The sequence below is a fragment of the Mustela nigripes genome, chromosome 13 (assembly GCF_022355385.1).
Source record: "Mustela nigripes isolate SB6536 chromosome 13, MUSNIG.SB6536, whole genome shotgun sequence".
NCBI classification, from domain to species: domain Eukaryota; kingdom Metazoa; phylum Chordata; class Mammalia; order Carnivora; family Mustelidae; genus Mustela; species Mustela nigripes.
In genome coordinates this window covers 13,861,155-13,887,814 of record NC_081569.1, presented here as the reverse complement: position 1 = coordinate 13,887,814, position 26,660 = coordinate 13,861,155, and positions in this window count along the sequence as shown.

Below are 26,660 nucleotides of genomic sequence, written 5' to 3'. Positions count from 1 at the left end.
CAACTTATATGAACATTTACTCTCTTTTCAGCAGAGAATCAAAATACCAGAATCATCTCCTTTACCTTTCTTAAGAGAAATTTACTTCAAAAGCACTTAGAGGAATGTGTTCTCTAATCTTGGATTTCTCTGTAGGCAAATCCACTAATTCTGACCCAAGCTATCAGATTTGTCTCAGTGTTTAGTGAGTTCTTTCTACTTAGGTTGTCTGAAAAATGTGTGAAATATGGAGCACTTTTGCTACAGAAATATTTAGAATTGCTTAATACATTTTATTTTAGGTGGCTTAAAGATCAATATACCTTTTGAATTAATTTTTGTATAGTGTTAAAGATTTTCCATCATACATTTCTTATGTTAATATTTATTTTTGCTAATGTAGTCCAAAGGTTGTGCTAAAAACCTAATTTGGATGCTCTTATCCATCATGCTGGAGTGATACAAGAGCACAAATTTTTGCTATTAAAGTTAAAATGTCTTATTACAGGGTATTTATGCTATGGATGTTCTTAGTAAAGTGAAATTTTTATATTATGTCATTAAAATGAATATTAAAATGGTACAATGGCAAGATATGGATTTTCATATTTCTTTGGCATAGAGAAATTCTAATGCTGAGTAGAATGTCATAGAGTAGAATGATCTGAGTTGAAGTCATTAATTTAAAAGGAGAACCATGTGACTTTTAAAAGATCTATTTTAAATTCCTTTAACTATTTAACTAATTGAAGTTATTAAATAAGTAGAATAAAGTCTCTACACAGTTACGGTCTACTTTTCCCCCAAATACTGTATTCATGAAGAAAATAAATTGAAGAGCTGACTGCTGAGCTCTAGCACAAAGAATACCAGTTTTGTATCATTATATCTTACTTTGTTGCTAGCCTAGATATTCTTGACATATTTTGTCAGCTGGCCAACATCCATTTCTCTCCTTTTCTGGTGAGAACTTTCCAGATTACTTTTGAAAAAACAATGTTCACTGGTATGATGTGATCTGTTCCCTCTCCAACAGAGTTGTTCTCAAACTTTAAGTGTACCAGAAACAGCTGGAGTATTTGCTGAAGCACAGATTTATAAGTCCTAATGACCAGAGTCTCTGATTCAGTAGGTTGGAGGTGGGGCTTGAGAGTTTGCCTTTCTAACAAGTCTTCAGGTATCCCTGATGCTGCCAACCCAGGGACACCATGTGGAGAAGCACTGATCTAGGATAAATCACTTTCTTTTTTCAGCTTGCATCATCTCTGAATGGTCACAACCTAGGTCACTGTTATATTCTCCATGCTGAATTAGAAATCCAAAACCGTAAAGTCAGGATGTGATAGGACATAGTGTTGAAATGTGGGTAGGCTGTTGTTGGAAGCCAAAGCTTGATGTGTTGTGTATTATAGTCAGAACCCCAATGATAGTAAATGCAATGTATTCCTATCTTTGTTAAGAAGATATATCGGAAGCCTTTCTTTGCCTAGCTAATGTCACTTCTCTGAAGTCTTCCTTGATCCATCCCTTTGCCAAGCTAGGTTATAGATCACTTCTTGCTCTCAAGACATTCTGTGGATATATCTATCATTGAACCTTGCCCATTTTTAAATATTATCTTTTTTATGCATCTCTTGTTTTCCTTAAACATGTGGTCTTTTAGGGCAAAAGTCATTGTTTGTTAATCTTATTAATCTTTTTAACCTTAACATTTTGGACAAAATCTTGTGGGTGGCTGGCACCTTATAAATTTTTGTTGAATAAAAGAAAAGATTAACAATGTGTGATATGTGAAAGGCAAAGTCAAAGAATAGCCTGTCCAAGATGATTTCCTGGGACAGTGATTGTTTACAGCAGCATTTCTTCAAAAACTCATGCAAGTCTGTACATGAGAAGTTATTGTCACCACAGTCTTTAACTCCTTTCAAAAAAGTGTTCATGTGCTTGCAGCTTGTACAGAGCATGACAAATAAAATGCTCAAGGGGATAAGAGGTGATAGACTGGAAAATTTAGATTCTAGCTGGAAAGACACAAGCTGAAGGGGACCATGTCTGAAGTTTAAAATTCATTGAAGGCATGGATGGGGGAACATGTATTTAACAAAGTAAAATAAGCTAGAATCAAGATTTCCTTTGGGATTTAAGAAATTACATTAGCTCACTTTTTAAAAAAAATACTACTTTGCATTATTATAAATGCACAGCACATTCACCCTTTGGGGGGAAAAAAAGAGAACATTTTTGTTCTTAATGCTTTGTTTTGTTGGAATGGTTTCTACCTTTAAACTTTAAACATTATTTATAGACCCAATGGCAGACAAGTTACCTGAATTTACCTCTGTTCCTGCTCCCACCTGCTGTGATTTCTCCTGCCACTGAACTCATACAGCCCATGTCTTACTAATCAAAATATTGCCTTAAAACATGTCAACATTCATGGAATATATATTGTCTCCAACTAGGTACAAGTTCTTTGATGTCACTTATCAGAAATGGCAAACTGGATGCATCTTAAATGTACTTCTCCCAAGTAACAGTGACTGCCTGAAGCCTTGAAATGAGAAGGATTCTGAGGGTAGGTAATGACCTCACAGCTGTACATGGAAAGAGAGAATGGCCAAACGTATGCCAGATATGAGATTGTCATTAATTTTTGTATTCCAAACTTGTAGGACAGAGTGAGGCACAGAAAAGAATCACCAATATGTTTAAAGAATAAATGAATATAACATTAAAATAAATTAAAATATTTCTTCAAAAGTTCAAAGTTTAGTGTAATTCTTAGATAATGACTTATGAGATGTTAATGAGTTCATTGGTGTATATATTTAATTGTCCAAAAATGTGTTCTCCACCAAATACTTTGTTTATAATATCCAAATAATTTTATCGTGTCCTTATTTATATTCCTAAGATAAGTGAATATGACTCCATGTAAGCATCCAACTTTAATTTGTAGTCTCCAGACTATATCTTTCTGTAATTATTATTTTTTCTATAATTTACCATATACTATGCAACTATCATTAAAATGAGAGAGATATATTACAATTGTAGAATATTAGGGCTTAAACTTTGAATGTATTTAAGAGCCCATTCCATATTTTTGTCTCTGTATTAATGCAAGACTTCATTCCATCTCCTCAAAGATGTGAAAATTTGAATCTATTTTGGTGACCTTCAAAACTGGACAGCATTTGACTAGCAAGTCAGTTGTTACTTTTTTTTTTTTTCTCAGTGAAATTAATCTAACTTGTTCTTGCCAGAGAAATATGAAAGATTCTTAGTTCTTTTCAATGGTGAAAGACCAATGCCTCTTACAGAGTTCTTGATTAGAACATGGATATGGACTTGGACAATGCTTATATGTTCATTTTTCCCCAGAAGTGGGAATGCCATATTCATCTATGACTTGGACTCCTAAGCCCTGAAACATGCAAATTCCTAGTCTTTGCATAAAAAATAACTTGATGGTTTCCACTTCTCCTGGATGGCATATTTTCATTTATTTATCTCCTTTTGGTTCTCATCCATAAATTTGTGTTCTAACTTACATTTACTGTTTCTTCTCTGGACCAGACACTTTACTCAGTTGAGAGTACACAACTGAAGATGACACAGACCATGTACTCAAGAAACCAGGGACCAGTGAAAAGACAGATAAATAAATAAGCAGATGGACTAAAATATAAATGTTATGATAAAAGTGATTTTTAGCCCTTTAATCTTTTATCTTTTGTATCTTCTCAGGATTTGGGGCCCCCAACATCAGTAAAATCTCTATACCTGGTAAACTTCTGTTTAGTTTTTATAACTGACTATTTTTCACTGCCATCTTTTTTACAACAACAACAACAATCCCATTCTTACTTAGCACCACTGAGTTTTAAAATCTTTAATTATCATTCACATACAATACCTACTTCTTTGATGTAGTGATAATGGTGGTAGTGAAGCATTAAAACAAACCAAAAGAAACTGGAGGTATGTCTCTTCCGGAACTGGATTAAATGATATATTTAAAGCATGAATTCCCTGTGAAGGAGAGGTGCATAGGTGGAGTAGGGTGACTGGCTCTAACTTAATACTAAGAAAAATTATAATGAGTCAATTTAAAAAAAAATTATTTTATTTTTTTTCAGTGTTCCAAAATTCATTGTTTATGCACCACACCCAGTGCTCCATGCAATATGTGTCCTCCTTAATAGCCACCACCAGGCTCACCACCCCCAACTCCCCCAAAACCTTCAATTTGTTTCTCAGAGTCTACAGTGTTTCATCCTGGACGTGCCTTGGCCCGGGTTAGAAAATAGCTTTCTTGGGACGCCTGGGTGGCTCAGTTGGTTAAGCATCTGCCCTCAGCTCAGGTCATGATCCCACAGTCCTGGGATTTAGTCCTGCAATGGGCTACCTGCTCAGCGGAGAGAGCCTGCTTCTCCCTGTGCCTGCTGCTCCCCCTGCTTGTACGTTTGATCTCTCTCTCTCTCTCTCTCTGACAAATAAATAACTAAAATCTTAAAAAAAAAAAAAAAAGTTTTCTTTCCCTTGCTCTTGTTACAGATCTTTTCATTAATCAGTACCTGCTTTCCACTTAAAGCATCACAGAATATAAGGCAGATTGTGTTCAAAGGGATGGGAATTATATAAACATTTGTCCTCATTATCTTCCCATTCCTGAAAAATACACCAAGTTTATTTCAAAATCTCTGATTTCTATAGAAAATGGGTGGGAGGACTATCCAATGCTAGCATATTCCCTGAAAGATATATTAATTGGAATAGTGGAAACTTGGGGTGAGGGTAGACATTTATTGCTGACAACACACAATATACACAATATATATATTCTACCTATGAATATACACACTCTAATTTTGTAATCAAAATTACAAAGTTGAGACCATGCTATCCTTGCTCTTTTGTAATTTTTTTATTCATTCAATAATATTTTGTATTTTCTAATGCCAGTACATTCTACACGATGGCTATCAACGTCTACAGAATATTCAAGGCATCTATCTCATATCTATATACATATAATTGACCTAATCCGTCTACTGTTGTTAGACCTTGTATTTGCTTACATTTATAATACTGTTTTTTAGATGGGGCAAGTGGGGGCACCTGGGTGTCTCAGTGGGTTAAGTCTCTGCCTTTGGCTCAGGTCATGATCTCAGGGTCCTGGGATTGAGCCCCACATCAGGCTCTCTGCTCAGCAGGGAGCCTGCTTCCCCTTCTCTCTATGCCTGCCTCTCTGCCTACTTGTGATCTCTCTCTCTGTGTCAAATAAATAAATAAAATCTTTAAAAAAATAAATGGGACAAGTGTTTTGTACATTTTTAGTTACCTTTTCTAGATAAATGTTTTATTAAAATCACACTTTTAGTTTTCTTTACTTACTGTCATATTTACATCTAGAAATACCACTCACACTCCTAATAACTACCTATAAGAATGTCCTAAAAAGACAATTAATCATTTATGAAATACTTACTGGGCATTTAGAAAAACTAGAGTTCTATGTTAGGTGCCTGAGGTATTTCAATAATGCGTAAGACCAGGAAATGTTTTCAGTTAATATATTTGATTTCCTTAACAGTTAAAGACTATGTTTATTGTCTATTTCATCTTGTGTCAGTTCAAATTTATTAACAAAACATGTTCACCATATCATTATACAATCATTTAAATGTCTCAGGACCAATAGTGATGTTGTTACTTTCATTCCTGATATTTGTTATTTTTATATTCTCTATTTTTATTGTTTTTTCTAAAAATTAGAAAATAGAAAACTGTTGATCTTTATTGTATGCCAGCTTTCTATACATTTAATGTGTGTTTTTATATTTATTATTGACTACTTTCTTCAGGTTTTTTATGCCTTTTTTATTTTCTTGACATACTTAGCTCATTAATTTTCAGCCTTATCATGGATTGTAGATCTTAATGAGAAAGAATAAAAAATAAAGGGCGCCTGGGTGGCTCAGTGGATTAAGCCGCTGCCTTCAGCTCAGGTCATGATCTCAGGGTCCTGAGATCAAGCCCCACATCGGGCTTTCTGCTCACCAGGGAGCCTGCTTCCTTCTTTCTCTCTGCCTGACTTTCTGCCTACTTGTGATCATTCTTTCTCTCTCAAATAAATAAATAAAATCTTAAAAAAAGAATAAAAAATAAAGCTTTAAAAATATAATATAGGAATAATGGGAAAGAATTTTTAAGTGAAATGCCAAAAATCTTAACCAAAAAATTATACATGAAAACTAACAAATATATAATTTTATTTTTGTTCATCAAAAGAAACTATTGAGAGTGAACAGAAAACATACAAAAAGGATGAAATTATTAAAAATACCCATAACTAAAAAACAAATCTTATTTAATTAAATACATAAAGAACTGCTACAAATAAATTTTTAAAGACAAATGATTAGGTAGAATCAATTTTAAAAAAAGAACTAAAACTGCCACATTAAGAAGGGGCTATTTGAATGACCAATAATCATATGAAAAGTTGCTATATATGATAAGTAATCTTAAGAAATGCCAATTAAAATTGTAACAAAGTGAACAGTACAGATTCACCAGAAAGGTTAGCAAGGCTGACAATTTTACAACAGCTGTAATAAAGGATTCTGAGAAGAATGATCAATAGATGGCAATACCAATGAATGGAAGATAGTTGGGAACAGGATATTTTCTGGCTCTTTCACTGCTTTGGCACAGGATGCTGAGTCAAGCATATGGTGTTTTGCAAAGAGTGACATGTACCGTGAGTGCTATAATTCCAATGATCTAATATTTCATCAGCAATCCTCTGTTTCCTTTTCTGCTGCTTTTTTGGAACTCTCTGAATGGAATGTAGAAATATGGAAGAGGAAACACACGTTAGGAGCCTTAAAAAGTATCATCATTAGTAGAGAAAAGGGATAGGTTCTCAGCTTTCTGATGGAAAAAACACTGGGTGTCTGAGACAGGAAAGAGATAATATGACATCAGGGAAAAAAAGCCTTTCACTTCTTTTAGGACCGCAATTCATGAAAATTAAAAAAAAAAAAAAAGAATAAAACAAACAAACAAATACAAGAATCAGTCACTTGTTTTTCCAGTTCAACTCAACTGGGTTTATACCCAATAGGAATGCTTCTCAAAATATTGTAAAAAGGTTTTGTTGGTTTGCTTTAGTTTGGGGTTTTCCCATTTTGACATGTACTGGTCTCTGGGGACATCTTTTTTTCTCTTATTATACTTATCATAATATATTTTTGTAATTATTTGTCTTTTTCCTCTAGATTTCAGGTGCCAGGAAGATAGAAACTATGTTTATTGGCTTATTTATCATTATTTCTTGGCACAGTGCAGGTGCTCAATTTAATTTGTGAAGGAATGAATGGATCAATCAAGCACTATTTTATCATGAAGTTTTAGGAGAATGAATCCATAATGGCTAGCCACATGGCATTATATTTGAGATGTTTTGTTATTAATATTCCTGCTATTCAAAGGAACTACTCACTTGTAGCTACAGCATAAGACATAGCATTGCACTCTGTAGATTAGGACAAGAACATTCTGGGTTGGCTAAGGTAGAGTTGGAATGGGAAAATGTATGCAAAATGATATATTAGCTATCTTGGCTGGACAAGTGAAAAGACTCAGAAAGTATATAATAAAAGCTTATAAATTCCTTTTAGTTTGGGGTTGTTGAATTTGGGTTTATTAAGCATAATAGAATAATGAAACTTGTTTTAATAGCCAATGTTATGATTTAAACAATGTTGCAGGGAGAATTAATATCATAGCTTCGTATGTTACGGATTGTGCTCAAGAAGGAAGATGGGGTAAAAGGCTGATGAGGAAGGGAAAATTTTGGCCCAATATTAGAGAGGTTCTTGGTGATGGGTTAGATGTGGAAGGAAAGGATGTAAAAGGAGTTAAAGAGTGCTCCTGGCACAGAAACTATTGAGACCTCAGGAATGCACTGTGTATGGAGGTTATCTTAACTTTCTTGCTCCTATGTATATTCTCTCATCGTGGACCTCTCTCTTCAGGTCCCTTTTGTCCCTGCTCTTCTTTTTCACCTTGCTTTTTCCCCTCATTCATTCCTTCACACAGTCTTTATCTCTTCACTTTAGGCTTGTTTCATTCTTTTATTTTTTTCCTCTTCCTTGTCCCCCATATTAACCAATGTGGGATTGAAACTTACCCTTCCTTCATGCATTTATTCAACAATTCAAGAAAAATGAATGGACTACACACTATTCTATGCCAGTCTTGGTAATTAGAATACAAAGATTAATAAGACATAATATCCTGCCCCAAGACATTGTACCATCAAATAGTGGAAAACATTCATTCATTCATCTATTTATTCAATCATTATTTGTTTCTGGGGACATATGCTTGAATAATGCATTACCTATGTTAGCAAGGAATTCCAAGTTTGATATAAGAATATGTGAAATATTTTTAGTGTTTATCATGATAGGATGTGGAAGAAAACACTCCACACTATTTCATTCATTACCAACAGAATAGGGATAGAGGTGGGAGAGGGGAGAGATGTTATTTTTTTCTTCTATATATAACATTTATTTCATTGATAAAGTGTTATTTTATAGTTATACAAATCAAATAAAAAATAAGTACCAAATACACTGTTATGTATCTGGATAAGTTTGGGTCTTACATTTTTTCAAGATTTTTTGTCTCTTTGTTAATAACCTCAATTATCTATTTTTTTCAGTGTACTTTAGTTTACTCTTTTATTCTTTGCTTTGGGAGTTATTAGAAGGAGCGAAAAATGTTTTCTCTGGCAGTTTTAATCTTACTACATGACTATGCTCACTCAAAAAACATATCATTTACACAGAATGCTCACACATCTATTTTCTTATTCATGGCTCTATTCAAAATTTCCTCCAAAAAACTTGATTGTTTTAGTGACGAAATTAACTTTATATATTTATTACATCTTTAAAATTATCTGAAATCCAATGTTCTTTTTCACAAGGATTGTATCCATACTTAATAAAAGTCCTTTACATTAGTTTCTAAGTTCTAAGCCACCAGGAACAATAAGCTTCCTTCAAGAGCTCCATATATCACCTTCCCTCCCAATTAGCTTCCATCTTTAAGAAAGACAGAAGTGTATTTTGACATACTTAAACTCTTGACAAGAAACCTGTCTCAGCTGACTGTGCTCTCACTTCCACTACATCTTTCCTTGTCTTTTTAAAGCAGTTGTCCTGGAATTTTAAAATTGAAATGAAATCCATCACAAGAAAGGCATCCATTTCCAGGTTGCAGTGATGCCTCGTAGCAAAGAATAGGTTCTTAAAAACCTACGTGAGAGAGAGAAAGCATTGCACTCCAATTGAGAACGTGTTGCCCTACTTGTTAGGTCTGCAGGTTTCTCTGGCTCTGTCACCTCCTCAGTCATGGATGCTGAGTCAAGCATATGGTGTCCGCTGCCTAAGTGACACAGTGCTGGTTTCCTTGACTCCTCAGGAGGATCTCCCCATGCCAAGTCAATTTGCAATGCCTTGGATCTTTCAACAGTCCTTTGGTCAGAATCCAGAATCCTTCTCAAATATCAGAGGATGGTGACCTCGTTGTATAAAATTCAGTATCTCAGAAACCCAACCTAAAATCCAAGAAGGTTTTTTCGGTTTTTGAACTTTAATCTTGGGGTTTTCCATACTGTCCTTTGAATCCATGGAGGGATTACTCAGTAACTTGCTAATATGCCATCCAATTTGTCTGGAAGCTTTGGCTTATTGCCCTGCAGAAGGAGAGGCACAAAGATTTGGAAGATGAGAGGCAGATGAGAGCTGGCAAGGTTACTGCATCCAATTAAGATTTCTAATTGAGAAGGCAGGAAAGAGGTGAAAGCAAGAGAGGTCTGATGCCAAGGATGAAAACCAACCAACAAGCAAGGGACAGAACAGGACAAGACTTTATTTGTTGTAGTTGGAGAATCACAAATGTTAGGTGAATGTGGAGAGTTTGTTACGAATCTGCAAGAGGGGAAGCAAAATGTAGGGCTCATGAAAACTGAGTGGCTCCAGAAATATTGAAAATAAAATCTATTAGAGGAAACGAATTGCTTTTCTTTCTTGTTTCTTTTTTTAACTTTTAAATTCTCTTTAAGGTCAAAAGATCTTTGTTTTGAAGATTTTATTTATTTATTTGTTAGAGGGAGAGAGGAAGAACACAGAGAGAGAGTAAGGGGGAGAAGCAGACTCCCCAATGCAACGCAGAACTCGATCCCAGGACCCTGAGATCATGACCTGTGAGGCTCTATCCCAGACACTTAACTGAGTGAGCCACTCAGGTGCCCCTAGAGTCAAAGGATCTTAGTGCTAATATTACCTACTGTTATTTTCTGGCACATTTTTGGCTTATTCTATCTACATAAAAGTGAAATTGGTTAGAAGTTATAACATTCATTCACATAATGACATTGTTATTTCTCTATTTAGGGTGACTAAAAAGGAATAAATGTAAGAAAGTCTTTGATTTGTCAAGCAACTTATTTTTCAAAAAAGATGAAAAGGAAAAACAAAAACAAAAACAAGACATATTCCCTCCCACTATTGTCTGTAGGTGCAAACATCATACCCCTGGCCTTACTAGATCTGATTCTAATTCTAGTTCTAAGCTAGAACTCAATTCTAATTGGCAAAACTATCATTGTTAACATCACCCTATCTAAAATAGCCTTAAAGGTTTCCAATTTTCTTCTTCTTCTTCTTTTTAATTACTAATGTTTGGGGGGTTTTTAGGTATGTTTTACATTTATAGAAAACCGAGCAAAAGTCCAGAGATTTCCCATACACCCTCCTATATTCCTAGATTTTCCTCTCATAAATATCTTTGTGGTACATTTACAGTTGATGAACTAAGATTGAGATGTTGTTCCTAAATAAAAAGTCCATAGTTTATGTTAGGGTTCATTCTTTGTGTTGTAAAAGTCTATGGGTTTTCACAATTGTGTCATGTCACTTGCCACTATTATTGTACTAGAGTAGTTCCATAACTCCAAAGGTCTTTTCAAAAGCATTGTTAACTGTTTGCAGTTAACAAACAGTATAACTATTTCTTGGGTGGTCCACAAGAAGTGGAGTGGTCGAGGCACTGGATACGCACTTTAGAAAATGACTTTAATAAATACAGCCAGTTTTCTCCAAGATAGCCATACCAATACACACCCCAACCAACCGCTGGAGAGTTTCTATTTCCCTTTGCTGTTTCCAATATATTACCAAAGTTCGTAAATTTTTGCCAGAAGGGTATCTTATTTCAATTGGTGTTTCCTCAAGTTAGTGGAATATTATGTTTCTTTTCATACATGTCATTGACCACTTGTGTTTCTCTTTATGATAATTGCATTTTGTATAATTTGTCAACAAACTGGGGGTGGGAGGTTTGTAATTTTCTTATTGATCTTTGGGGGTTTTTCCATCTTCCAGTTATTTTTTCTTGACTACCAGGCATGTCAAAATATTGGATTTCCGTTTGTTTCTCATCTCTTAACTTGCCTTATGATGTCTTTTTATTGTACATGAGTTTGAGTAAAAAAAGAAAAATAAGTATAAAAACAAAGTCTAGAATATAACAAAGTAAAATGATACAGTAGCGTTGGGAGTAGGGTAGGCAAGTGAGAAAAATAAAAATGTTTGCTCTGGCCCCAGTTTTGTGTGGGGCCTGTCCTCATTCTAGTGACTCATTTTCACTTACTCTTCTGAATAGCATAAGTCCTGTTTTCCCTCTTTTCCTTCTTTAACTGTCTGCAAACGAATTTCATTTTGTTTTTCTGCCACCCAACCATATCATTTCACGAGAACTCCCTGCTATTTAGATTTCCTCATTCAGAGCTCTTGTCTTCTGTGTTTGATGCTCTATAAAGAACTGTGTACACTCATAGCTCTCTATAAATAATTGAAAGAGTAATAATTTGCATATACAGTGGCCTGTAATTGGCTGTGATATACTCACTAGTAATTTTGCATGAGGGATGCTCCACTAAAATAAATTGTGCTTGTTCGTGTTTACTTTGGACAGGTAAAGTACTATATGGCACGCTGAATTTTTATATCAAGTTTTAATTAGGTCATTCGGCTTGAGTTACCAAAATAACCTGCTTTCCCCAATAATGAGAATGGGATTTATTTAGAAATAAATATCAAGCACTCATTTCTATATTTCAGAATATGAAAGAACTCTTCTCTGTAATATATTCAAGTTAAATATTTTGCATCCTAGTTTAGTCGGGCTTACTGATTGATTCTCCGCCAAGAAGAGCTGATGCCGAGCTAGAGAATGGAGACACTGTGGTCAGGGCTCCACTGAACACCCAAGAAAACACTTGTAGCCCAGTCTTTGGGGACCCAGGGAGAGACCAACCTCCTCCTTTTCCATAAATCTCTTTCCAGCCAAGAGCGGGTCAGACTGGAGCAGACATACCCCCCAATACCATTTCACTTATGGCAGAGTCTTCTGTTTCAAAATGAGGGACTGGAGCCTTTTTTTTTTCCCCCTTTTTCAAAGAATACATTTGGACAAAGCAGAAGGAATTCTTAGGAGCTTGGTAAATTCAATCTGATGAAATTCAAGGCATAGAGGAAGACAGAAGGAAGTAGGTATAAGTTAGATGAATACTTTTTATTATGATGATTATGGTTTTTAACCTCATAGAGGACTTTTTTTTTTTTTTTTTTTTTTTAATTCTTATCCCAACCAAACAAGGCAAACTCCTTCAGAGAAGGCATGTTCTCAGTCAGTATCGGTCAAAAGGCGAAGGCACAATATGCATGTAATTTTAGTCTAGCCTGATCACTTCATTTATACAAACTGGCATTTGTGACTCCAACTGACGTGCCACGCACAGCCCACACACAAAGGAATAAGAGAACAGACTTGTGTATTTACACAGAGAATGTGTTTTTAATCTAGTTAGATTCTCTTGAGGTGTGAGATACAAGACAGGAAGGCTGTTTCCAAACTTAGAAGGCATTGTATCCCAGCAGCACAGACTTAAGTCAACAATTTTGCCTTGAGGATGTGTTTTCTCATGGAAACAACTGTATGCATCAAGGGTTCATAAGCCTTGTTGGGGCTATGACTTCTGCCTTGAAACACAGTCTTTAGGCGAAGAAGGTGGTAGAAGTAAAGTTCTTTAATATAAGGCAGAAGTGTTTTGGTGGCTCTTGTACCACTGGTCAGATGGAATGAGGAGTGTAGGGGAAGAGAGAACGATGGAGTGGGAAGCAGGAGGGTTGAAGGTAAGTAAAGATGTGAGAAAGAACAATAGTAATGGGCCAATTGGGACCATTTTCTAAGCATTTCACCTAAAGGTCTTGGCTTCTTGACTGAAGTTCCCTGATAATGAGATAGTTAAGTTACTTCAATAGGCCACCAATTGTATGCACTCTCCAAATATTTTGTAATTCTTTCCTCACTCTAAATAATTAAGTTATTTCTGGTGAAATTCTGAGAGGGGGAAAAAAAAAAAAAGAGGAAGTCCTCCCCTACCCCCCCACCACCCTTCCCTCTTTCAGGCATGCTTAGCCTAAGGAAAAATGGTAAAGTAAGCAAAGTTCAACTCACTACTTGCTTCCTATTTTACACTCCTCTTTCAAACTCCCCTTAATTCTCTTCCTCCAAACAACAATGTCCTTATGAAGGTCTAAACATGACCACATTATCCCTGTTCTTCCAAAGTACTACAGGTAATTCCTTCCATGCAACCCCAAACTAATGCAAACTACCTTAGAGAACTTAAAATTCTATCCATCTTAGAAGAATAGCACTTGTTTAAACTATAAAGGTGGGAATGATAACCAGTGTCAGCCCATTCTCTCATCGTTTCAAGTAGATACTTCCTGATATAATGATTCTGTAGATAATGGAATTCCTAAGTGGATCTTAAAAGGGGATTATGCAGTGGTGCCTGGGTGGCTCATTGGGTTGAGGCCTCTGCCTTTGGCTCAGGTCATGATCCCAGGGTCCTGGGATCAAGCCCTGTATCTGTCTCTCTGCTCAGCAAGGAGCCTGCTTCCCTGCCTTTCTGCCTACTTGTGATCTCTGTCTATTAAATAAATGAATAAAATCTTTAAAAAGGGGGGAGTTATGCAGAATTTTTTGAAAGGGGAAATAAGGTCTTACTATTAGATTAATTTTTACTAGAAATGGGCCCTGGTATTGGCTTCTTTGAGAAATTTCTGACTTTCATGGTTGGTTTTACTTTTGCATTTATTTTATATATATATATATATATATATATATATATATACACACACATACATATACATACATACATATATATGTATATGTATACATATACATATATACATACATATACATACATATACACATACATATATACATACATATACATATGTATATGTATGTATATATGTATATGTATACATATATGTATGTATATATGTATGTGTATATGTGTGTATATGTATGTATATATGTATATATATGTATATAATATATATATGTATATATATATATTAATTTTATTTGTTTATTTGACACAGGGAGGGAGAGAGAGAGCACAAGCAAGGGGAGCTGCAGGCAGAGGGAGAAACAGGCTCCAAGCTGAGCAGAGAGCCCGATGTGAGGCTCTATCCCAGGATGCTGGGATCATGACCTGAGCCAAAGACAGACACTTTACCAACTGAGCCACCCAGGTGCCCTGCACACCAGTGTTTAACATCCCTCCTGTTCTGAGGCACTCTGTCTCGTGTCTACCACCTTCTATGCTTCACGGCCTTCCCTGGCCTCTCTTTCTGCTCCCTGCACTTCGTGCGAGGCCTCTCCCAAGCCCGTTCATTCTGTCAAAGAGTTAGCATCCCTGGTATTCCATCCTTTGCTCCACATTTTATCTTGTTCTCTTGACTCCACTCACCTTTGAGATCTCTTGGGGAAACATCCTGCTCACGACCTGCCCCACCACAGCCCTGGTCTACAGAAAGGACCCAGAGAGATGGCAGCTAGAGGACCTTCCCTAGAAGGCATTTTGCCTAATCCCATACTTTGTAGGGGTCCATCACTGGAAGGTGGGAATTGCTCAGTCTGGCAACAATGATGGGGACTCCAGCGAAAAAGTGGCCTGCCGCTGGTGGTGGCCCCGCTTCAGTTCTCACTGCTCTATGGAGAGAGCCCTTGACCAATCATGGATGAGTTCCTTACTGCTAAACCCAATTTCTATTTTTTGAGTCCTTAAACTATGCATTCTGTTTATTATATTTTATATCCTCCTCTGCTAAACTCTTTTTCTCTTTTCCTTTAAAGCCACACTCTCCAGGCTTCTCTTTTACTCATCCATTCATTTTTTGTTATTTAAACAAATATTTTTAATATTTAAACAAATATTTGATGAATTTTTAAAATATTTTAATTTTTTAATTTTTAATCAAATTTTAATATTTTAATTTTAATATTTAAACAAATATTTGATGAATATTTAAATGAATATTTAAACAAATATTCATTTGAAGTTCTATTATATTCCACATAGATCTGGGAGCAACACCTTGCCTTAAAGAAAATTTACTGATTGGTAGAGAGCAATATTAAACAAGTGCATAAACATGTAAGCAAAGTGATTTCATTTCATACTTCTTAACCTTTCTTTGCTTCCTACATAGACTTCTCTTTATTCCAGCAAACCTTTAACCTTGGCCGGTTTTTTAGGTTTCTCTCTTTATGTCTTTTCTCATTCCTTACACTTTTCTATCTTTTCTTATAGTTTTAACTATCTGTTTAGTCTTGATCTCACCCCAGTACTCATATATACAACTGTCCATCCACTGATAACTCTGCTGGCATGTCTGGCAAGCATCAAACTCAAGAAATATCAAGATAAATCCATCATCTCCTTCTCTATTCTTGGATCTTGGGGTAGGGGGGGGTCTCCTCAGGAGAAGGGTATACCCTAGCCTAAAAACTGCAGTATACATGGAAAGCACACAGATTGAAGGGAAGTCATTTCTGGTGTCTCCAGGCTCCCAGTGCACCAAGTTAAAGATCTCTTGGTAGAGGTATTTTTATTTTCATCTCTGGTCTTCCAGAACAATCCACAGCATAAGTACAGTGACTTCCCTAGCTTAAAAATATAGATGATAGACAGACAGGTGTAACATGTGCAACACACACATTAAATTCTTAGAGGTCAAGGTCAAGTATTCCAAACTAATGTTTTTCACTTTGGACATCACTGTTTAAAATAAGAGGTTAACATCAGGAATCTTGATTTTAGTTTCCCCCATACATCTATAATACAAGTTTCCTGTTAATATCAGCTCTGAACATCATGGCATCGCACTTAGGGCCAAGTGCATACTAGCCCCTCAATATCCTCAATCAATGTTCATTAACTCATGTTTACTGAGAGACTGCTTCTCCCGAGGCTGCCGGTCACTCACTCCAGAAAGAAAACAAAACGAGGTAATTTGTTTTCTAATTCAACATAGAGTTTTGATTTTTTTTTTCCCCCTGGTAAGTAGAGAATAGATGTACAGCTTTGATTCAACATTATGCGACGTCTTTTCTGCACTTACCTCTTGGCTTTATTATCAAAGATAATTTAGGATCTCTTCTTTTTTTGTTGTTTTTGTTGTTGTTTTAAATGGATCTTTGGCAATCAAGTGATTCTATTATCTATTGTATTTTTCACAGTGTATTCTTTTTCTCTTAAAAAAAAAAAATTCCAATTCAGTGCAGCAACCTAGGAGCTGGGCTGACATTAACACTCCAATCCAGCTGGGTGCAGATTTCCATCCCGGTCACCGGGCAGCCTGGAATACAGGACTAGCTAGATATGCTGACGGTTCCTCCTCCAGCTGAGCTACTGGCCTAGGGGAGCTGCAGTGCCTTTTTGAGAGAGCAAAAGCAGCTGCTGCAGGTCACGGGCCCTGTGCTGGCAGAAGGCACCCTGGACCCATTGGAGAGACCCAATCTCTACTGACCTCTGCAACTGCTTCTTTATTAGCTGGCAAACACTTGCAAGGTTGAGGGGTGAAGTCCATGCATATTTTATAGAACAGGTTTCTTACAGCTACTAGAGGCCGATTCCAACCCACATCGTCACCTTCCAAAAGTGCTTATGCTCTTCCCTCTCAACTTAGACGAGCCGTTTAATTCAGCGAAATCACTGCCCCATAGCCCCTTCAAAGCCATTCCTGTTTTCTCTTTTGCCCCGTCTACATATTGTCATCCACATTTCCATCTCTCTCTGTCTCTCTCTCCTCCTTTTTCTCTGCAGCATCTAGGAGAAAGGAGGGTCGGGAAGGAAGGTGTGTATCTCTTTTTACTACTTCTAGAACAATAAAATCTCTAATAACCACAACACCCACAATAACGAAGAAACCAGGCCAGAAAAACCAGAAAAACCTCTACCTGAACATTCAGAGTGTTGTAAAGCCCGGCACTTAGCGGAGCTCATTAAGAGAGATGGTCCATGACAGGAATACACACAAATGAGGATAAGAACTTTTTAAAGCATTTCTTCTCACAACGAGACAACGAAACGGGAAAGAAAGAGCGAGAGATTCACGGTGTTCCGACCCAGATGCGCAGAAAGGGGGCGGGGGGGCGCGGTTTTGTGCAGAAGATGCTCTTTTTCACCCCACCCTCCCTTTTGGGCATCTTTGTACACACATTCCAGCCCCAGACAAAAGGAACAGGGCAGCTTTAGAGCCTGCGGAACTGGGGGCTGAGGAGAGGAGGGAAGAGAGAAGCATGATTGATGGAGTTCTGGTTGGCTTATAAAGGGCAGCCGGGAGTGCAGGGAAATAATCAGGGAAAAGGGCGTCCCGTGCTGGCTTTCTCCGAGGGGCGAAATGAATCCCCGCTCCTCTGCATTATTAAGTTGTCAGGCGGGCTGATGATGAAAATCTGAAGGTCAGGCATAACAAGAAGCACCTTATGGGGGGGTCACGACCTTTCTGGAAGTGCTACACTCATGTTTATCTGCACCTAACCCTTATCCGCAATTCTTCATTTGATAAGAACATCGGGAGAGGGGGAGGTAGGGGAGGGGGGTGGTCTCCGCATATGTATAAGCAGTGAGTGAAATTAGGCTTCCCGTGAAACTGATCGTGGAGGCTCAATTCACAGGGAAAGATAATAAACCAAAAGGACACACGAGGGATGCAGGCAGAAATTGTTCGCTACAGTGGAACTCAATAAAGGGAACAAGAGCTTCCCTAAATGACAAATTTGGTACAGCGGTGCTAAAACCGGGATTCTCCCCGGAATTGCCAAAGCAATTCGCTCTAGGCAGTCCCGCTTTTTATTTACTTTGGAGATCCTAATGGCCTGGGGAGGGAGGTGCTTTTGGGCCATGTTTATTTCTTTATCTGCTTGTTTTAAACCAAAGATTCATGGCGAAGGACCATCAGCCAGAAATCTTCTACTTGATTTGTGTTTGTGTGTGTCTGTTTCCCAACTGGCAACCGGAGCGACCGCTCTCTTGCACCTTGTCCGCATGTGTTTGGGGTGAGAGTTTGTATTTTATTTATTTATTTGTCATTATTATTATTATTTTAAGAGAGTCCTTTTCCAGGTGTGCTCCGTTTCTTGGGAACTGAGGAAGTGCTTTGGATTCTCAGCTGGGACTCATAGACCAAACCTCTCACTGATCGCAAAAATAAACATATCACTTGTAAAAATAACGCTGAACAATTCACAGCCTACAATGCAGGCTTCCAGGGACGCTTCCAAATCCAATTGTCTGTCCCTCTCTGTGAAAAGAGCATTCTTTAGGTTTGGATTTGTTGGCAGGAATGTGCAAAAGACAGCATTTACCCAGTCATTTACTGCTCCAGGTGGAGGTATGTCTGCAATTGCACAGAAAGGGGGAGGATTTTGCAAAAGAAGGACGAGAAACGATTTACCAATGGAATAAAAAGTGAATTAGTCTCCAAGTCCGTTAAGGACCTTAACCTTCCTAGAGAGGCATTCTTCTAAATCTGAAAGAAAGGGACCATTTTTCTCCAACGCCCTTTATATTTCTCTTGTTTGTATGTCTTTTAAGGAGTAACACCTGTTTTTTGACAAGGTCCTTTGAGACAGGTTCATTGAAAAAATGAGTGGGAAGCTCCTGAACTAGATGATATTCAGTTGGGATTTACATTCTTTTATTTGCGAGGACTTTTCAAATATCTTTCGGTGCCATTCCTAAAGTTATAACCTACTTGCCATCTCTTCTGCCAACTCATATATACAGAAATGTTATCCCAATAGATATCTGTATAGTTTATCTGTAGCCACAGATAAACTAAGAAAAAAATCCATTTTAGGTTCTCAATCCTATGCAGGAATAAGCATATAAACCAGATATATATATATATATATAGATACAAATACCTATGTATCTATATATATAGATACATATATCTATATATCTATATATACATATATATACACACACACAAACACAAGCCACTATAAAAAAATATATATATATGACTTGATTTAGCCATCACTCATGCCCTACACATGTGAAGATCACATCTGTGCTTTGCTTTTTGCCTCTTTGCTTCACAGGTATCTCCCTGATCTCCCTGTGTGGCTGAGATAAAATCATTACCTTCCTCTTGTGTTCATTTTGTAATGTTTGTCGAAAAATCAGACCCCCTCTATAAAACGTGCATCGTAACATGGAGGGAAATAACACTTAGCAATAGTGTTATACTCGTTTTCTTCTTTCCTTTTTTTTTTTTTTTTTTTTGGCCAGAAGACAAGATAGGTGTATAATTGATGAGACGCTCTTGTTTCAACGACACTGACCCAGAAGTCAAGATGAGAGAGAGAGCGAGCCTATTACTGTTAGTGTGGCCACCGTGGTTGGTTGGACCAAGAAGGACTTTACATGCAAAGTGGAACAGGTACTGAGAAATGAAGCCACAGGAATAATCACTGCATAATCATTTTAGAGAGTTTTAAATAATAACTAATTTCCCCCACCTTTTTTTTTTAAGATTTTATTTATTTTAAAGAGAGACAGTGAGAGAAGTAACACAAGCAAGGGGAGAGGGAGAGGGAGAAGCAGGCTTCCTTCCCAGCAGGAAGCCCCATGTGGGGCTCAATCCCAGGCCACCAGGATCATGACCTGAGCTGAAGGCAGATACTTAATGACTGAGCCACCTAGAGGCCCCAAAACTAATTCTTTCTGTTCCTCTGTAGGATGAAGGGAAGGCATCATCTGGAATGTGTTTGACAAAATATTCCTTAGAAATTTGGGCGCCTGGGTGGCTCAGTGGGTTAAGCCGCTGCCTTTGGCTCAGGTCATGATCTCAGAGTCCTGGGATCGAGTCCCGCATCGGGCTCTCTGCTCAGCAGGGAGCCTGCTTCCTTCTCTCTCTCTCTCTGCCTGCCTCTCAGTGTACTTGTAATTTCTCTCTGTCAAATAAATAAATAAAATCTTTAAAAAAAAAAAAAAAGAAATTATTAATATTTTTTATTTCTTGTTCAATCAAATCTTTAAAAAGACACACTTCAGGTTGCCACTCCACACCATTTGTCAGAATGCATCCAGATAATTGGCCAAGTTGTCTTTAGGACTTAGGGTGCATTTTCTAGTAACATTATGAATTATTAATCGGCCAGCCACATAGTAAATATCCAGAATATGGCAAATAACAACTACCCTTGATTACAAAAGAACTGAAAGTAAAATTTTATTTTGTATTTGCTTACTTAAGATCAATGGATTTCTTCTTTAAAAAGTGGATTCGAACCTGCTTGCAAGAGATAATATACACATATTAAATAACTAGATCTAAACACCAATAAAAAGAATTGAAAATAGTGAAAAGTGATGCCCTATCTCCTGATGTTTTTAAGAGGGTGAAGATGGTCTCTGGATCTCCTGGGCAGCTGATTTTTTTCTATGTATCTCAGCTCTTCCTTGCTTTTACTGCCTTGTGTTTGGAATGTGTTGTCCAACCTCGAGAAATTCCTTTAAGATCTTGCCTATGGTTCTGGCACCATGATTTTCAATCTTCCTGGGCTTGGGTCCAGTGTTATAGGAAAATTGGGAATTTTTTTTTTTTTTTTTTAAACATAGGTGACACTTGAGGGAAAGGAAAGGGCACGATCCACTGGAACGTTGTGTGGTCTGAGAAAGAACAGCTCTAGGAGAGCATTAGAAATTCAGGGTCTCTGACCCACTCAATCAATGCCTCCATTTTGACAAGATCGGAAGTGATTCCTAAATACATTTCCGTTTGGCTGAAGTAGGGGCCATTTGGCATGCTGGAATCTTCTGTACCTTTAGAAGGGGACCACTGTGCTCCAGAGTCCATGGCAATATCAGATGCTTGCTGCTTTCAGGGTAATTTTCACTAGTGACCAAAATGGGCCACTATGTGACCTCTTTCTGCTTGCCTTCTTCCTGGACGTGCAGATACCATCTATGAGTTTCGAGAAGATGCTGGGGATACTCTTGTGGAAGCACAAGAGAAATCCCTAGACAAAATCCTAGAGAAAAGGGGGGCTCCATTTCTCACTAGGGTGATTACCCAAAAGGTAATTAATAACAGATTGTTCGTCCAAATACCTGCCCATCAGGTTTAACACAAGGTCTTTTTTTTTTTTTCTAAGATTTTACTTTTTCATTTGACAGAGAGAGAGAACACATGCGGTGGCGGGGGGGGGGGCAGCAGGGAGAGAAGGAGAAGCAGGCGCCCCACTGAGCTGGGAGTCAGATACCAGCTCCATCCCAGGACCCTGAGATCATGACCTGAGATGAAGGCAGATGCTTAACCAACTGAGCCACCCAGGTGCCCCACACAAAGTCTTTTTTGGCACCAGCTAGGCCCAAAGGGGAAAAAAAAAATGTACTCTACTCTCAGGACCCAAATTAGGTTAGCTGCTTTTCTTTCCTCCTCTTTGTACAGGGCATAAAATACCGCCTGTGTTTTTAAAGCTACTAGAAAGTGAATGCTACCTATCACAATACCCTGTATTTTATGTTGAACTCTGTAAGAAAATTCCAGCATGACTTTTTCCTGCTGCCTTTTTTGGGTACATTCTAAATTTCATAGGGCAATCGATTCAAATCCATTTTAAATCTCAATGGGCTGGAGCTTGGCACGCAAGTTGGTTGGCCAGGTGCAAGTTTCTCTTCAAAATATGACAAAAGTCATGGCTGAAATATAGAGCGGCAAAAATATTGGAGAGTTTTGCCAAGCTGCGACCAAAAAAGGCTGACAGTTATTAGCAAGGGGCAGAAAGGGGCATGCAGGGGGTGGGGGGAATGTGGGCAGTACGCCATTTGCAGAACGATCAACCTAGCTTTAAAAAACAAAAAAACAAAAACCAAAAAACCCCACAACACTTTGCTTCTGTTCATTCTTCTTCAAGCTTTTTTTTTTCCTCATTACAAAAAAAGGTAATTCAGAGAACTAAAAATATAGAAAACAAATGAAGCAGAGAGGTGACAATGGGAAATTTTAATGATCTTCAGCCCGATATTTGATTCCCCCGGAACTTCTACCATGGTGACACCCCGAAATTTGCAGCTTCCTCCGTCATAGTGTGAAGCCACACATAGTTTATGTGCCACTGAACAGATGCTGCAGAATAAGGATGAAACAGTTGCTGGTTCGTCTTAGATAATCACGCAGATTAAGCAGTGGTTTCATTACACTGTTTTTACTATGCATTATTTTTACTAGGCAGCGTCCTTTGAAATAATGGGAATTGATTTCACAGATCTTTTGCATATTACTGATACTCAGTAATGTTGCCGAGTAAAACCTTTTCCATCCTGCCACTGTGAAAAGGCACTAATTGGGGAAGGAGAAGGTTCCCCCATGGAAGGCTCTCTTCCCCCAGATTTGAGGCTGGGAAGCAACTGAGCGGGGGAAACTCTGTGTGGGCCTTTGTGGCTTAGCAGCTGTAGCTTTGTATCCTGATTTAGCTGACCTAAAATTCACACGCTCCCAGATCACAGAGCATCGGCCTGCACTGCCCTTGGTTTCCCCTTCTTGGCCCTCACCTCCCCCCACTCCCAGCACATTTCTCTGCTGGATAAAACAACTGTACATGTGCTGCTGATGAATGGGGAGTGGAGAGAATAAATGCAGAGACAAAGATCATCCGTGTCTTCAGCAATCGGACACAAACCTTAAAACACATTGAATTTTTCTTTTCAGTTTTTTTTTCTTTTCTTTTTTTTTTTTTTTACCTTGACTTGATTCCCTCGCTGTGCACTGTTCATGCAGACCAGGTCATTTGGCTCATTTTCCCAAGCAGCCTTCCCGCAAACATATTCTCTGCAAACCTTCTCTCGCTCCTCTCGAAAAATGCCTGCATCACTGATTGACTTGGCAATAACCTCTTTATCCCTCCAAGAAATGTTTAGAGGGAGCATTTCTGCTTTTCCTCCGGCCTTCATCTCCATGTCGATGGAAATTTACTCTTGCTGGAGGTGAGAAACCTTCAGTGTTCGGGAAAGAACTGGGAGAGGAAACAGACAATCCGGGTACAGCATCTTGTTATGAATGAACTCCAGGACGTTGATCTTGGCTGCTACCTTGCTTTTTTTCCAGTGTCACTTCTTTGGAGTGATTAAGGTGGCCTCCACCTTCACCACTCTTACCTTTGCAGAGGCATGCTATTAAAGTTAAACTTCAGCACAATAATTCATTTGCATCACATTACCAACACTGCAAGCCAGCCAGGCTGTCCTGAGCTGAAGATAATTGAGGCAGAGGCTGGAAGATTTACCCATTTTATCTGTCAAACTCTGAGAATGGGACATGGCAAGGATTTCGTTTTTTGTTTTCCCTTCCATTTAGTAGGTGGAAATACTTGGGAAGAGAAAGTCTATATGACTCTCTAAAATGTTTTTGTTGATAAGGTTGGATGGATTCAGTAGTAATATTCTAGGATAGTTTTACATATAATTTGAGTAGGAGAAATCTGTTTTGCTACACTTCAAGGATAGAATAAATAAGCAAAGATCCAGAAGTATCTGTCATTCCATAAGGTTTTGCACGCAGTTCAAAGTCCGTTCCCTCCAGAGTTACAACTGTACGAGCTCAAGAACTTCTCTCAAAATCTCCCAAATTACAGTCCCTAAAACTCTAAGTCTGTGGGATGTTAATGATTATTGTAGGCACGCGTGGGCACGAATGCACGCACGCTCACACATGGGCGCGGCTGTGCGCGCGCATGCGCACAGATCCACACACGCAAGGAATAGGTTTTCATGGTTAAAAACAGTTTGCAAGACTGGGGATGAAATATATATAACCGTGTGTGTGTGTGTGTGTGTGTGTGTGTGTGTGTGTGTTGTTTTGTTTTTGCGCATGATGTTTTGCACAATGATGTGTGTGATCTTCAGGTGTGCATCAGGAACCCTCTAGAGAAGGCTGACCTTCACAGTATCTTTACAGTGTACATGGCCATTGACTCTTTGTGGGGAAACACCCATTAATGCCTTACTAAACCAGTGCATCTCAGAACACAGTTTACTAAACCCTGATATAAATTCCATCTGTTAGAACCAAATAGAAATCGAGATCCAAGGGTGACTCCTAGACATTGCTTTAAATGGACAATTTTTAGGAGAACTCTTCATTAGCATTTTAGTATTATGGTCTCTTTTGGTAAAAAGGGACTATCTATAGACAAAATCCTTGCCATGGGTAGGTTTAAGAGGTAAATATAGGTGATGCATGCATTAACTTCTTAGCTTAACTTTTTATGAGTTATTATAGCATTTGTAGTCTACTGTGTGGAAACCCAACAGACCATTTCAATTAGATCACCCACTATGCATTGATCAAGCTGAATTTTAGTAACTTTACTCAAACTTCTCCCCACTCTCTAAACCCACCACGTTTTTCCCGATCTCCCTACAATGGCTCACAAAATTCTTTCTCCTAAAAATCTCTTCAACCTGATGGCCACTCTTTAAATGCCATTCACCATGCAAAAAACCATATAACATTTGAGAAAGATTCTTTTTACCTTCTTATAACTAATCTTTTCCTCTGGTTCTTCCAGCAATCTGTACCTGCCATTTGCTTCTGGGCACGCATTTCCTCATCTTATACATAGATCTTATTATGATTTTAATTCCCATTTCTTAAGCATTTATTCTGAGCCGATCACAGTGCTGTTTGTGTATATGATCTCATTAATATGGAATCTGTGCAATGATGAATGACAACTGCCTCTCTGCCTCCCCACATTCATACAACCTTTACCCCCATCAAATCACTATCTCCTTAAAAATGAAGGAGGCTTATTGAAATTTCCTGAATTCAAGGGACTCTTCTACAATCGAGTGGCTAAATGTCTAAGCTGAAGTTATGCCATCTGTCCAAGATTTTTCTGCCCTGGTCCATGCCCTAAAGATGTCTTGCTTGGCTTGCTATACTCATTGATGTTTTGTTCTTGCTGTTCTGATGTTGTTGGGGACACTCTTTCAGGGCTAAGAAACCATGAAATGTTGATGGAAAATATGCTCCAACATGCCATGTTCATTTTGAGAACCCGAGGTTGTGCCTAAAGTTGAAACTTTTTTTTGAAGAAGTGCCATTTTCTGTTTTATCCCACAATGGCAGAGATGCCATCACTTGGTTTATAATAACTGAGTTAAAATTACCACTTCAGTTCAGCTCACCTCTCTTGAGTACCTATTATGTGCCAAGATTTCTGCAAAGCATCATGGGTATAAAGTTAATTATGACATCCCTATGTACTCTAATGGTCAAGACATGTAGACAAAGGCATTATTTCAAAAAAATGTAATAAGCTCTAAGGCTAAAGGCTGCCATGGGGACTAACGTATGCTCAAAAAGAGGCATTTGCCCTAACAGGAAGTTTTAGAAACCCCAAGTAATCCTAGTTTCTATGACCCTTGGACTTCTGTCCTAAGTTTTGATCTAAATTTATTCCTAAAGTTAGGAGAGTTCATCTTTTAGCTTCTCATATCTCTTGTTGGAAAACTCCTACACTGGTAAAATTCAATATATCTTCAGTCCTGGAAGTCTGTCATAAGTAGTTTTTATGTTCTTCATGTCGGATCTCCAATTGAAGGGGGCAGGGAGCTAGTTTTCCTTCAGCTGGAATCAATTTTTTCTACCCGAGGCCATTTACTAGAATTAATCGTTTCGGAAGAAGCTCAATTTTGCTGGAAAATCCAGAAAAGATTTTAGTTACAGCTCCACATAATAAAGCAATTGTGTAATTAGTAATACATTTGTCATTCCTTTACTGGGTGGAGAGGGGGAAAAAAAGGAACACATGTATTGCTTTAGTGTAAATCCTGACAGTGGAGATTTTTTTCCAGGGAATTATACCATTATACCATAAAAATGTCAGGGCACAAGTTTACTGTTCCTCCTAATATTCTAAAATATTCTCTTAGGGTGACATCTCTGTCAATTAAAATTAAACAAAATTGCATTCTGCCATATACACTTCAAGGAGGAAGCTTTCGAGTTTATGGCTGCTCTTTGAATTGATTTTTAAGACGGCATTGATTTTTAAGATTTTTAAGCCAAGTAAAACTTGGCTCGAACAAGATGAGGTGGGATGTATTTAAGGACCAGTCAATTTAAAAAATGTTTTTAAAGATCATAAATTGACAGCCAGAATAGACTGCACATGTCTCCAGGTTTCTCCGCTATTAAAATAAATCCAGT